The 15,601-nt window shown below is 38.9% G+C and overlaps 1 protein-coding gene across 2 annotated transcripts in view; it reads left to right on the forward strand.

The window, feature by feature from the left end:
* Positions 1-15,601, forward strand: part of xirp2.L (xin actin binding repeat containing 2 L homeolog) — an 89,064-nt gene that overhangs the window by 11,012 nt on the left and 62,451 nt on the right. Inside the window, exon 1 of one of the 2 annotated variants that reach the window (XM_018235876.2) lies at positions 8,573-8,798. The exons of the other annotated variant lie outside the window; for it this stretch is intronic. The gene's annotated coding sequence lies outside the window, so the exon portion shown is untranslated. Of the gene's footprint in view, positions 1-8,572; positions 8,799-15,601 lie in introns of those variants that run through there. 2 annotated transcript variants of the gene reach the window in all.

The raw sequence follows: 15,601 nt of genomic DNA on the forward strand, positions 1-15,601 counted from the left end.
ATGCCCTGAAACCACTGTGGAGTAAATGCTCTTATGAAAAAATAGCTCAATTTTCCCAAAACACTGCAAACCATTCACAGGCAGGAATACAAACATTACTTACTGTTCATAGTTCCATAGTTAAATTTGGATGAAAAAAGACAAACGTCCATCAAGTTTAACCCTTCTTAATGAACATTATTGGATGACAGCGTTTTTGAAGCAGCTTTTATTGACAGCTTACATGTGCGTGCAACCATATGTCTCATACCGCAACTGTCAGTCCGCTTTGCCATCCCTTCCTCTCCGGTACATATGCTAATCAACATGTTCCATCAGGAAATCTGCATTCGGTGATACCACAGAACGTTCCTTATAACAAAGTAAAGAACAAATTCCAACGCAGCCGCGAAGGTGAATTTGTTACTTTTAATTAAAGCTAAATAGAGCCACGCACTGGCATGGGATTTGTGTCTAAGCTTTAGAAGTGCTCAGGGGAAATGTAATTAACGGCATAATGGAACAAATAGTTTTGTGCTAATTTTCTCATTGCCAGACAAATCTGTTCCCCTTTTTTACCAACGTAATCTGCCATGCTGGTCATCTCAGTAAAAGCCCTTTGCTTCAGTCACCTTTCTATTTATGTCCCTTGACATCAGACACAACAGTCACACACTAGAGGGGTGGCTCTGTAAAAATAGTTGGTGATCCCAGCAAACACTGCCATTTATAACTGTAACTGATGGTTTTTTAAAAGTTATGACTCAGCAAGAATGATAAGCAAGATATAAATATCAATGATATGTCATGTATAGAGAAGTGCCAGGAAATGTACCAATGTAATCACATGGACATACATAGACTATTATATGAGATCACTGCAGAAAGTGGCGTAACAATAGAAGAAGCAGACCCCGTAGTCACAGGGGGGCCCGCACTGCTGGGTCTGCTTCCTCTATAGCCAACAAGAACCCTCCCCTTCTGCTCTCTTACCTAGGGTTTCCACCTCACCCCTTTCTAATATATCAGTCTGTACAACTCATTCAGGGAGAGAATTCCACATCTTCACAGCTCTCAATGTAAAAAACACCTTCTGAATATTTAGGCGGAATCTCTTTTCTTCTAAATGGATGGGTGACCTCGTGTCAGCTGGAAATTCTGGTAAATAAAGCATTAGAGAGACTATTGTATGAACCCCTTATATATTTATACATAGTTATCATATCACCCCTTAAGTGCCTCTTCTCCAGCTTTTACATCCCCAACTTGGCCAGTCTTTCCTCATAGCTAAGAGTTTCCATACCTTTTACCAGCTTAGTTGCCCTTCTCTGTACCCTCTCTAATACAATAATGTCCTGGTTGAGAGATGGAGACCAAAACTGTACGGCATATTCTAGATGGGCCCTTATAAGTGCTCTATACAATGGAAAAATGACCCCCTCCTCCCGTATATAGTTAGTTAGCCAAAAATGTAATGTATAAAGGCTGGAGTGACTGGATGTCTCACATAATAGCCAGAACACTACTTCCTGCTTTTCAGCTCTCTTGGTTTACACTGACTGGTTACCCTGGTTACCAGGCAGTAACCAATCAGAGACTTGAGGGGGGGGGCACATGGGTCATATCTGTTGCTTTTGAATCTGAGCTGAATGCTGAGGATCAATTGCAAACTCACTGAACAGTTATGTCCCATGTGGCTCCCCTTCAAGTCGCTGACTGATACAGAGTTATAGAGCTGAAAAGCAGGAAGTAGTGTTCTGACTATTATGTTAGACATCCAGTCACTCCAGCCTTTATACATTACATTTTTGGCTAAATAACTATATTAGAAACATTTTTTATTTTTTGCGCAGGCTGTATATTTAGCCAGTTTGTTTTGTCACACTGAACTGTTCCTTTAAGGGTATAAGTGGCTTGGATATTTTTACATCCCAGGTGCATGACTTTACATTTATCAACATTGATTCTCATCTGCCACTTAGCTGCCCAGATTGCCAGTTTGTCAAGATCATGTTTTGTGTCATCTGCAAACACTGATACATTACTTACAATACCCTCCCCTAAGTCATTAATAAATAAGTTAAATAAAAGTGGACCCAATACCGAGCCCTGAGGGACCCCACTAAGAACCTTACTCCAAGAAGAGAATTTACCATTAACAACCACCCTCTGTACCCGATCCTGTAGCCAGTTTCCTATCCATGTGCAAATGACTTAATTAAGCCCAACAGACCTTAGTTTAGAAAGCAGTCGTTTGTGGGGCACGGTATCAAACACTTTGGCAAAATCCAAATAGATCACATCTACTGCCCCCCACTGTCCAGCATCTTACTTACCTCATCATAAAAAGCAATCAAATTCGTCTGACATGACCTATCCTTCATAAAGCCATGCTGATTGCTGCTCATAATGCCATTCACTAGGACAAAATTTTGAATGCGGTTCCTTGACAAGCTTTCAAATAATTTGCCCACCACAGATGTCAAATTTACTGGCCTATAATTGCCAGGCTGAGATCGTAATCCCTTATTAAATATTGGAATAACATCAGCTTTTATCCAATCCATAGGTACCATACCAGATGAAAGCAAATCTGAGAAAATCAGAAATAGGGGCTGGTCTAAATCTGAACTAAGCTCTCTTAGAACCTGGGGGTGTATGCCATCAGGCCCTGGAGCCTTGTTTACATTAATTTTTATTAAAGCTAATAAAGTCTATGGGGCAAATTTACTAAAGTGCGAATTGGCTAACACTGGCAAAAATTCTCCAGTGTGACGTCATTTTCGCATTTCCCAAATTTACTAACACTGACCCTGGTGAAAATTCGCCAGTGATGTAGATAACCTCGCACCCTCTGGCGAAGGGGGTGAAAATACACAAATTTAATAAGATTTTTTTTTTCTGAACATTACCTCCCTCGCCAGAGTTTACTTCGCCATGTCAGAGCAGACGAAGTTCAATAGAGTAGATAGGAGTTCTACAGGGTCCGCAGCAGTATTGAAATGGAAAATAATCAGATATTCTGTTCTTAATTCTGTATTTGGTAACATTAAGCACATTTTGCCAGCACTGAACAAGTCTGTCCCTTATCCCCATGTTCAGGGTCGGACTGGAGCATTAAGGGGCCCACTGGCGCTACAAAACAAAGCGGGCCCTGGGGACCCCCACCCGACCCCCAAAGCCAACCCCCATGTGCGAATGCCGCCGCAATCGATGCTAAAGTCAGTTCTCTATGGAACAGCTGGGGGAGTAGGTCAGGGCTGGCAGGGGGCCATGAGTCTGACCCTGCACGTGTTTGATTCCAGTGTAATATAATGACCCCAAAATGGCAAAATAAAACAGGGTTTGCTACCCCTTTAAGGATACAACTTCCAGCATGCCTCAATTTGTTACATTATTCTGGGTTTGTAGTCCAGCAACAACTGAGTTAATTGTTTGATTTAGCAGTGCAGTGAAGCAGGGTTTACTACCCCTTTAACAGGGTTAGGCAGCCAGCACCCACTCTCGTTTTGCTTATTGTAACTGGCCATCAGTAGGAAAGGGATACATACTGTATTTCCCAGGGTTTGTGGGAATTGGTTAGTAAAGGTATTTCAGAGAGAAATAATTGGCATGTAGAATTTTGGGCAGCTCTGTCAACCTCTCTCACTTCCTGGGGGGGTGGGGCAGTGTACCTGTTAAGTATGGGTAAGTTCCATTGGAGCTGAGGTCATGGGAGTCCTGAGAAATTGGTGGGAGGAAAGGTATGGCACTTAAGTAGGATGGTGTTTCTAAGGGAGTAGGGTGGCTGTTGGAGGAGTAAGAGGTTGTGGTGTGAGGGTGCTACATGTTTTTGGCCTGGTTACTGTTAAATATATATATATATTACATGATGGTTCAATTACAATGTAATTTGTATATATAGCTTTTTCATCCTAAACAGTGTCTTTTTAACCAGGCTCCCACTTTCAGATAAAACAATCTATGGCTAAGCTCTGTATGTCTCCCCTCCTGTGTGCAGCTACCAGATAAAAATGTGTATTGCCACTGTGCATTGACTATAACCTGAATGTATTGGTCATGCTCTGCTTTTTCTGGGCTTGCCACAGAAACGAACACCCCAGAGGATAAAAAATCTAAAAGACTCAAAAGGGCATTTGCTAAATACAAAATCTAATTAGCATTAGAAATACTTTGCAAGAGCTTTATGAGTCAATCATATTTTGTGGTACATTAATATATGCAAGCCGGCACTTATCAGATTAAAATTTCAAATGCTCCTATGCGGAGCTTGCATGCATCTGTAAAAGGAGTGCTTAGTTCATCCCTGAGAATAATTCACAAATGGGAAAAATAAATACAATTGCATAAGCTGGATAACATAATTATGCTTAGGCAAATAAATGGATAGTTTCCCCTAAAAACATTGTGCGTTACTAATTTGAGTAAGTTTAAATAGGGTCTTTGTTATTGCTCATAAACCATCAGATACCACTCAGGTGGCTATTAATGATTTCTTTCACCCAGGGAGGTTAATAAAGATATCTAGTTTCCTTGTTTAATAAATTGCAGCAATTCTGTCGTTGTTTATGGTTGAGATTCTAGCTAACTTCATAACTGATCATTCAGACTACAGTGGCTTGAGGTCCTGCTTCAATTACTCTGCTAATTAATTCCAATAAGGCTAAAGGCACATGGGGAACACCCTGAAACTGTCTTCCATTGACTGTGATACAAGCAAGCTGAAAGCACCAGTACTGGAGGTTCTTGGTCTGAAAATTATCCCTAGAAATTGTTTTGTCCAAAAATGGCAGATCTAGTGCCATGTAGGCCGTTCATATTACAGTGAGTGAGAGATGGCAGGGGTGGTTTCAGATGTGTTGATTACAACAAGAAAGCTTAGCAAAGCAAAGAAAACAATTTCATAGCATATAATTCTATAAAAGCTAATATAACATTAACATAACATTTTTTAGCATTATTTAAAAATGTGAATAAAAGCTGGAGAAGGGTTCTTGAGGCTGTGCAAGTTCTGTGTGACTTTGGCTATGGGGTAGCAGAACACCACCAGCCAGTGAGGGGACATGGGCCCAGACTAGGGGTAGGCAACGGAGAAAGTATGTGCATGTGCCTCTTCTGCCTACCCCTTTTTCTGCCCCTGGCCCTAGTTCAAATAAATCTGGTGAAATACACAGTGCAGGTTGTGTAGTTCATAATAAACAGCAGGGTAGTTAAGAGAGAGTTGGGAAGGTCCTGGTGTGGATCATTATCTGCCTAGTGGCTGCATTCAAGTTCCTTTGATATAACATGTTTTTTAAATAGAATACATACAAATTATAGTCTTCATGACTTATAATAATTCGTTATTGCTCAATGCTCACCCATTGACAGAGTTATAATATAAAGCAGTGTGTGGTGTGCCCCTTACAGTCTCCACAACAATTACCATGATTATTGTCTAAAAAGTTGTATTATCAGCAATGGAAACCTAACCAATTGTTACTGCCCTGGTTATATATAACATAGCAAGTTCATTGCCTGGTTACTAATTTCTAAATATTGCACTAATAAATAGTTACTAGGGAAGCTGAAGGCAGTAGTCAGAGTGCCTGCAGTCAGCCTGCATTTGTGATTGAGGGGAATATTGTGCTTGCAATAGATTAGGAGCCCAGTCAGCAAATCTCTGTCAGAGCTGTCAGAGGACTCTGATGTACAACTGAGAAGGGATCAATTTGTCTCGGGAGATAGTTCTCTGTGTTAGAAAACAAAGTTTGGAAAAATATATTATTTTGTCACACTGATCCAAAGGAGAATTAAGGCTAAACAAAACAGTAAATAATGGTAAAACTATAATCAAACAATCCAAAATAAAGTCCAAGTGCAAGGAATGGTCCATGACATACTAAAAGTATATTTTAAAGTGAACATTCCCTTTCACCTTTAAATTTCCATGCCTCCTGCCCCATTAGGTTGGCATCAAAGTCCTACCCACCAGATTTTCCTAACTGCCAACAGCCCCTGTGATGCATCTGTTTATCTTTGTATTTAGCTGTTTTATTTCACATTGCAATGCTACCATGTGCAAAGTCACTGCAGGTTCCAGTTTTTGTGAAAGATTTTTATCCTTTAAAACATGAATCACATGATAAGCTACAGAATTACAAAACAGCCATTATGTGTTTACCCTGCACAAGTTCACTTTAACACAGTCTCCCCTTCCCTTTTATTAATTTTTTTTTCTAAAAATGTGTTCTTTGCTTTCTTTTTGATGAGCACATGGACAACACCTTGGAAAAGGAGTTCCCGACTTTGTTCTCTTAGACCTATAATTGTGCATGTAAGGAGTAGGATAAATTATATTGTAATACTGAATATATTGAATACTGTTATTTGTTAGTGTGGCCACCAGGATACCACTTCCTCTCTGGCTGATGAGAAGGGCATAGTGCATGATGCCAGGGAGCCTGAAGTCGGGCCACCTCAAGGTAGTGGGGTAGATTTGTTAGAGCTTACTGCAGGTGGTGAGAGTTAGTGGCAGGGTAGACTGTTGAGTAGTTGATGCTCCACTGAGGAGAGAACTAGAGAAAGGGACCTGTGGTCATGCAACACCAGTTATGGACTAGGTTAAGTAAGGCCTAGTGTGCTTCAAACACAAAGCTGGCCTCTCTGCTGGACATCTGTAAGAAACCACAGCTCCCCTGACTGGAAGGAGTCGGGAAGTAGGCTGGGGCCCAGTGGTCTGGGGGAACCTTAACTGTCCAGGGTGTGTGCTGGAAGAGAATTTGTGTAGAAAATATTATTATGAAACTTTGCTGGTGGCTGACAGTAAACGTTTCCTGAGTTCAACAGAAGTGTTGTGTAAACCTTCAGTTTATTCAATATTAAAGTGTGCTACAAGTTTCCTAGAGCTGTGACAGTAGTGAGTGTTACTCAGTATTCTAGTGATCCATGGGACACCCCGGTTATATGCATGCACTACCATGCAACAACGCGTCATCGCTAAAACAAAATCCAGCAACTGCTAAATGAGCATAGTGAAACACATCAGGTGGCACAGTGCTTTAGAACCTCTCAGAAAGCGGACTTATTGGCTACTGCACAGCTGTAAGATACATAATACAGATCAGAAATTTTGATCCAAAATTAAGTAATTATTTAAACTACAGTATATCATCCTATGCCAGACATATATAGGTTTGCCTGCCTTCACCCAGCAGGAAGCCACAGTTACAGCTCAGTCAACTGCTCCCTTTAATTTGCACTAAAAGTAATGTTAATCCTGCTATTATAGAGCATTACAAAATGCAAAAAGGAAAGGTTGTGGGAGCACTCCATGGCTTAATAAAAATCTACTAAAATACAATGGAAGTGCTACTGATCTGGCCAAATTAACTACAGACATCAATGCACATTCCCTGGTCCCCTGTCATATCAGAGCATTATAAGTATGATGAGCCCTATGTACTGCATCACCCTTTTGTCTTGCCCATTTAGTAGGCAGACGACCAAACTCTTGTTGCTGTAGAACCTTTCAGGAAGTGGAACTATAGGCTACGTACAAAAATATTGAAGAGCAAAAGACACACTGGAGAATATTTATTATGCTGTGTAAAACGAAGTTTACCAATTTTATCAAGGTGTGTTTTATTTTAGTCATTGGGAAACAGTGGCTATTAGTTGGCCTATTTTCCTACTGCCAAATACAAAATACACTTAAATATACTGATTTATTAATATTCATATTTTTTTGTTTTCACAAGTCAAACTGGTGAGTAGTGATCGGCAAATCTGTGGAGTTCCGCTGCGCTGAAAAATTCACAAATCGGTGGAAAATTTGGGAAAATTAGGGAAACGCATTGAAGTCAATGGGCATCAAACTTGCGTCAATTTTAATGCGAGCAACAATTTTTATACACACGACTATTTGGTCCAAATGCATTTAAGTCAATGGGTGTCCAAATAATTTTGACGTGTGACAATTTTTTGACGCGCAACAGGTTTTTCGTCAATGAATTGTCGCCACAGTTTCGCTAATTTATTTACTTACAGCAAAATGCCAAAATTCATGTCTGCCGAATTTATTATTATCACTATTGGTGAGGTCATGTAGAAGTCAATGGGAGCTGTCCTGATCAAATTTTAAAATCTTTATTTACTTCAAGGATTTTTTTTCACTTGCAATTGCACAAAAATTCTTACAAAATGATGATTTTAAGGTTTTCGTTGTCATATTCGTATTCATTCGCTTTATCCGTTTGCACTTTTTATATTTGGAATTTTTAATAAATAAAATGTGAGTTTAAAAGTACACAAATCCAAATTTTGATAATCAAGGCGCATACTGTAATATGCTCACCGCAAATCAAAGCCAATTTGTTGGGTTTTTTTCACTCTTTGTAGAGTAAAACTCTGAATATACTTTTAAATGTTACTTTACCTCTCTTGTTCGCTTTATTTCAGTGCAAATGTATAAGGCAAGACTGGTTTCACTAACAGGTTTCTACATCTAGTCATTGACTCAGACACTCTGCATTCAGTACTCAGTGCCTAAAAATAGCCCCCAAGTTCCACCTTTTTTGTATGCATGCAAAAATAAAATCAGCTGTCACCATTAACTCATGTGTGAGAAGGAAGGAATATTCTTAGTGGAGCTGGTCTCCAGAAACCTGCTTTGCAATAACGGGGACTGGGAACTATATTATAAGTAGAAAAAAACTCAGAAATCCATAACAAAAATAGCTCAGATACAGACTCTGCCACAGGAGGAAGTGAATGTTGTTTTCTCTAATTGGTGCACATCCTGAGAGTATATTGGGAGTAGCTAAGAACTCAGATTTAAGGTAAGTTATTGGGAAACAGTGACAACTAAAAATGTATTGGACAATGGAATTAAATGTGAAATCATTTTCTTAACTTTGTAGAATTCCCATTACACATCTGGCTTTAGCCTGTATACATATTGATGTTTTATATATGCTTCATGTTAGACCATATATTTGTCATTTGTATTGAGAATAAAAGTCAAAGCAATTTTATGGTATGCTGGTTGCACAAGAGTATGTCGTCCTTTAGTCAATAGTCTGTTTTTCACTGAATTCTGTCATTTTTTAAAAATGTAGTGCAGAACAAACAGCAATTTCCAAAGTAATCGGCAGTTGCACAAAAATGGCCAATTCTATAGGAAGATCTGCTTCTCTTGTTGTGCCAATATGCTGTCTGTGTATGAGAAAGAGTAAGTGAAATGTAGTGGAGTTTGAAAGTTAAGTGATCAAAAGGTGGCAAGTTTCTAGCTGCTGTAATTATGTTCTCAGTTACCTGCCCCAGTGGAGGTAACAGTCTAAATTCTCCCATGGGCAATTTCATCAGGACCTAATTATCTTGCCTTTATTTTTATGGAATGTGGAAGGAAACTGGGGCGTCTGGAGGAAACCCATGCACACACGCAGGGAGATCATACAAACTCTTTGCAGATGGTTCACTGGTTGGGATTAATTTAGGACCCTCAGCACTGAATCATGCCACCCCAAAAAGTTTACATTGTTGATATAAGTTCCATTTCCAGTGGATATCCTGATAAATTGCATACACTATGGTCAGGAGCCAAAAAACCTGTCTGTATGTTAGTGTAGGAGGACAGAAAACCACTGTGTGGAAACCGACATATATAGAGACAGCGAGAATATACAAAGTCCTTGGAAATAGTGACCTGGCTGCATGTTGTTCCATTGTACTAAATAAGATGCACATGCTTTAGTATTTAGGGTCAGTTGTATTTATATTTAAAATGCAGCAGTTTAAATTTAAGTACAGGATTTTAACACCATTCTGTTCTATGGGTTGTTAGAGCTCAGCAGCTTTGCTTGGTTATAACACCATGCTGAATGATTATTCCTTGAAAGTAGCAAGCATTGGATTAAAATGAATGTAATGGAAGTCAATGGGGGAAACTGACAACTTTGAAAATCTCTTTGATTCTGTATAATGAATTCTTCCACTGCAGAAAAGAACTTTGTAATTCTGAAAGTCTCAGTTTATTTTACCAAGCAGTAACCACTGCAATTGGGGGCTCTTGGTAAAAAAAAATGCTGAATTTAATATATCAGCTCCCTTGTCATTGCATCCAAAGTAAGCGTAGAAGGGCCAGAAATGAAAAGAAATGTATTAAATGGGAGATATCTAAGCATTAGGTCCAAATAACCCCGAATTCAATTAACTTTCATCAATTTACAGCCTTTGTACCCTTTAGGCTAAACTTGATGAATCATCATGTTTAGCCTAAAGGGTACAAAGGGTTGAGATAGTTGCCAATGTGTTTGTATATCTAATGTGAATATGTCCTACAGGGATTCTTTAAAAAGACAACAGAAATAATTGAGTAAAGTATGGTTGAGCAGTGTAGTACAGTAGGGTCCCTTTAACCCATTGCCAATCTCCTCCAGTTTCTAACCAAGTGCTGTAGAGCCACATGGGGCAAGTTGCTCAGGTATGAGACAGGGAGGAGGCAGCCAACAAATAAGCTATTGAGTAGTTATAGATGGAGTACAGTTTGGTATCTACCTTGCATGTCAAAAACAGCACATATTTATATCAGTAGCAGAGGTGTATTCAATCAACCTATATGGAGTTTGTTCCATTCATATACTGGTGTCCCAGAAGGTTTAGTATGACTGTGGCCTATTATAGTTTAATTGCTGGCGATTGCATTACAGCTTGCTTACATGTTGTGTAATGTTGTTCCAGTGAACAGTGCAGAGAGAACAATGAACAGTGTAGAGAGAACAGTGTATAGATAGCAGCCAGGAATAAAGCAGACTTCTACCCTGCAGCCTAGCATCTCCGTGTGCATTATTCCAGTTCAGCAACACCCTGCACTGGGTGATCACAGTTGGCAGCAAACTTTCTGGTAGTGCACTGATACTGTACAAAACAGGTGTCACTTGCTACAACTAAAGAACCTTAACATATTTCAATTTAACTAGCAATTTAGTCTTAGACATCCAAATGTGTAGCTCTATTAGCCTCTACTAGACTGTTTCATAAGAGAGTTCCTCCAGGAGGAGCTACTAGTTATGAGTGAATGTGTCCACGTTTCAGTACCCTGAAAAATTTGCAAAACTGTGAAAACATTTGCCAAAGTGCAAAATATTGGTGGAACGCATTGAAGTCAAGGCCGTCAGATTTGTTTTACTCATGACAATTTTTTACTCTCGCAACAATTTCTCACGTTCCGAATGCATTTAAGTCAATGGCTGATTTTCTCATGGCGACTTTTTTTGTCCTAATGCATTAAAGTCAATGGGGCTCATTTATCAACACTGGGCAAATTTGCCGACGGGCAGTTATCCATAGTATCCAATCTGTGATTAGCTTTTTAAAGCCAACTGCAAGTAGAACAATGAATGCAGCAATTTGATTGGTTGCCATGGGTTACTGCCTGGTGTTGATAAATGACCCCAATAGGTGTTTTTTCTAATTGCAATTTTTTTTTTTTTGTCTTGGCGTCATTTTTGTCCACAAATAATGAAAAATGATCATCTTTAAGTACTGGATGCTATTTTGAACAGGATAACTATGAATTAAGGGTTAAAGGTGTTGTTCACTGGTCCACAACCCCCCTTGTGTGCCCCCCCCATGAAAGTCTGCCTGATGTGACTGTTTATTTTGTGTAAGATTGAAAAGGCATCAGTACTGAGATTAACTGGCCCCTGCATTGTTTACATCTCAAATGAAAACAGTAAAATCTTGGATTGTTCACACCTGTAATGCCCCCCTCCATTGTTCACACCTGGGACACCTCTATTGTTCACACCCCTTACACCCTGTACTATTCCTACCTCAGACTTGGACTGAAAGTGACCACATTGTTCACCTGTACACATCTCGTAGAAACTGCTGGAGGGGCACCAGCACTGTGTCACTGTATATAGCACAATATTAACTGTTCATCTTAGTGTAGTCCTGAATGGTTTCCCTGTCTCCTGCTGTTTCTGCCTGCCCTATGCTCCCTGTGTGTGCCATATTCTGCCTGCAGGAGAGGAGGAGGCATATGGATATAAGGGTATGTTTTAATATGACTTACATATGGGTGATATTCCTACAGTGAGCACCAACCATTTGTTTTTTTGCTGTGCTATCACTATTATTGTGGTTACATGGTTGTTGTTTAAAGTGGGTGTGGTCTAAAAACAGGGAGCCTTCCACCACGTAGGCCCTAAAAATTCCAGCCCTCTGTACCACAGAAGTTGGACAGCACTGATGTACAGAGTGATATTCTGAGACAATTTACAATTGGTTTTAAGTTTTTTTTTATTAGTGGTTTTTGAGTTATTTAGCTTTTTATTCAGCAGCTCTCCAGATTGCTATTCCAGCAATCTGGTTGCTAGGGTCCAAATTACCAAAGCCACCATGCATTGATTTGAATAAGAGACTGGAATATGAATAGGAGAGGAACTGAATAGAAAGAGGAGTAAATAAAAGTAACAATCAATAAATGTGTAGCCTTACAGAGCATTTGTTTTTTAGATGGGGTCAGTGACCCCCATTTGAAAGCATAAAAGAAAAGGTCAAGGAGTTAAAAACAAACTATAAAAAAAATAGTGAAGACCAGTTGAAAAGTTGCTGAGAATGGGCCATTCTATAACATAATTAAAGTAAATGTAAATGTGAACCACCCCTTTAAGAGCCCAGAGCTATTGCTGTATAAGCAAAGAACATTGAGCAAACTGTACACATGACTTGCTTTAAGCCAAACGTTGATCCTGGAGAGGGGCATACACCTTATCAAACAGTATTGTTTTAGGTACCCATCTTTGACTGCATCTGCCACAATAATACATGTAATTGCACATACATTTTCTGTAAATCGGATGCAAGCTGTCACTTCAGGCATGTGGCATTGAAATACAAGTATGTGGTGCTTTTGTTGGAGTTTACTGCACTTACTGGTGCAACCCGCTGTGGGAACCCTAGAATTTATGTCATATTTGTGTCAATAGCTTCAGGGTTCCCTTATTGTCTATAGGAGCACTTCCCCATTCAGCAGAAGAGACATCCAAAGATGCTCCAGTTTGCTGATATGCTTCTTCATATATAAAAATAAAAATACAATTATAAACTATAAACAGCAAAGGGGGGGGTGTTATATTTTACTTTAAACTCAAATTAAGCATAAAAATATGAATTGATATTTTCCATTGTTTTAGGGGAAATAAAGTTTCTCCAAAACTGCTGCTTCAGCCACTTGGTTTTGGTTAAGGCGAAAATGCATTTGAAAATGCTTTACACCTGGATATTTTAACAAGCACTGAAACCAAGAAGCGCAAACATCATTTTTAAATTACTCACAGAAAAGCCAGTATAGCTCTGCAAAATAATATACGTTCTGCCTGTCTGAATTTACATCCAAAATCGCTGGTCTAGGGAAACTCGCAATACTATTATTCTAGAAGCCACATCATTAACTAAATTTATTTTTTTTGCTTCTCAATGCACTTCCACAAGAGACGTCAGATAGTTAACATGGCGTATGAATTGCAAGGCTTTAATGATCAGAACAAAAAGTTTCGTTATAGGCGCAGTTTTTCCAGCAGCATCTTTGAAGGGAGAGAACGTTTAAATGAATTGCCATTTAGAATTTATCATTTACTTTATTACACTTGATGGAATGAAGTTTTACGATGAAGGGGAAAGTTAGCAGTTTGTTACACTTTGGATTCTACTCCACTCTGTCACTCCATTGTGGTTTATTGTAGAGACAGGAAACGACTTATTACAAACAGTTCTCAGAAGTAGCTTCAGTCACTTTAAATGTTTGCATTGACAGGGGCCTACGGCTATCACCTTTAGCTTGTGGGAAAACTAGACATGGAGGTTTGACCAGATGAATAATGCACAAAAAATTATTTTTCCTGCTTCATATGGACTAAAATGCAAAGTGCTTTTATTTTGGACATGGCAGTATATGACAACTAGGGAGGTTTGGTCTGGGTCTACTAACCCTTAGCAACCAATCAACATTTACAGGTTTGTTTTTGAAAGCAATATAAGACTGGCTTTTATGCAAGACCATCTTTTATTTATAAGCCCGTAAGGCTTATATAAATATTTTTCAGCCTCTCCAGCCCACCGCCTGCCATTAAGGCTAAATCCAGCAGTGTAGCTGGAAGGAGGAGGATACACTTGGGCAGGAAAGGTGCAGGAGAAAAAAGGGGGATGTGCTAAGGGCAGTGCCAATTACTAGACCTTAAATTTTGCACCTGTTACATTGGTCACTTCTACTATTTTTCTGTACATGAACGTTCACTGTGACACTGTAATCACAAGAGAAGACAATACCGTACCTCCGATTAGTTATTCTGTCTTTAATGCATCAAGCTCCAGTTGCTGGAACAAAGAACATGGAGCCAGATTTACATATATTAGGAGTGATTTGCATTAGAAGATTCATCTGGGTCATTGACCCCAGGGAGCTGGAAAAAATACAACCCAGATTCTTCTTCTTACTCTTTCCAATTATCAAATCACTAACCCCAGCAACGCAAAAAAACAATTGGCTACAATTGTATTGTAATATTTCATTTTTCTTACTTATTTTTCTATTTCGGTCCTTTCCTATTCATATTCCAGTGTCTCCTTCAATCCACCTCCTGGTTGCTAAGGCGATTTTAGCCCTAGTAACCAGATTACTGCACAAATGCCAAACTGGAGAGTTGCTGAACAAAAAGTTAAATATTGAAAAAAAACACAAATTATAAAACATGAAAACCAATTGCAAATTGTCTTAGAACTTTACTCTTTACATCATACTAAAAGTTAACTCAAAGTTGAACAGCCCCTTAAATATTTGTTGACACTGGGAAGCAGTTGCAGTGGCAGTTGCAGTGCCAGCTATTTTGTGGGTGGTTGCTATTGGAATTCTGAGAATTCTGAGAAATGAAGTAAACAGGGTAGTGGCAGTAAACAAGCTCTAATATTTTGGCGAAATAAATGTCATTCTTTTAAAAGGCAGCTGTGCTTTATAACAGAGGTAGAATATAAGTATACAGGTATTTGATCCATTATCTGGAGACCCATTATCCAGAATGCTCTGAAATATGGGAAGGTCATCTTCCACAGAGTCCTTTCTGAACAAATAATTCTAATTTTTAAAAATAATTTCCTTTTTCTCTCAAATAAAGAAATGGAGCATTGCACTTGATCCTAACTAAGCTGCATGAACCTGTATTGGTGACCAACTATCTTGGGTTTATTTACAGTGCTACGCAATATGTTGGCGCTATATAAATACATGTTAATAATAATAAATAATAATAATATTTAATGTTTAAAAAGTTTTAACAGACTTAAGGTATGGAGATCCATATTAAGGAAAGAAGCCTTATCCAGAAAACCCCAGGTCCCTAGAATTCTGCATAATATACCCTATACAGGTATAGGGCCTGTTATCCAGAATGCTTGGGACCTGGGGATTTCCAGGTAAGAGATCTTTCTGTAATTTGGATCTTCATACCTTAAGTCTACTAGAAAATCATGTAAACATGAAATGAACCCAGTAGGCTGGTTCTGCTTCCAATAAGGATTAATTATAATCTTAGTTTGGATTAAGTACAATGTACTGTTTTATTATTACAGAGAAAAAGGAAAC

Source organism: Xenopus laevis, chromosome 9_10L, assembly GCF_017654675.1.
Source record: "Xenopus laevis strain J_2021 chromosome 9_10L, Xenopus_laevis_v10.1, whole genome shotgun sequence".
NCBI lineage: Eukaryota > Metazoa > Chordata > Amphibia > Anura > Pipidae > Xenopus > Xenopus laevis.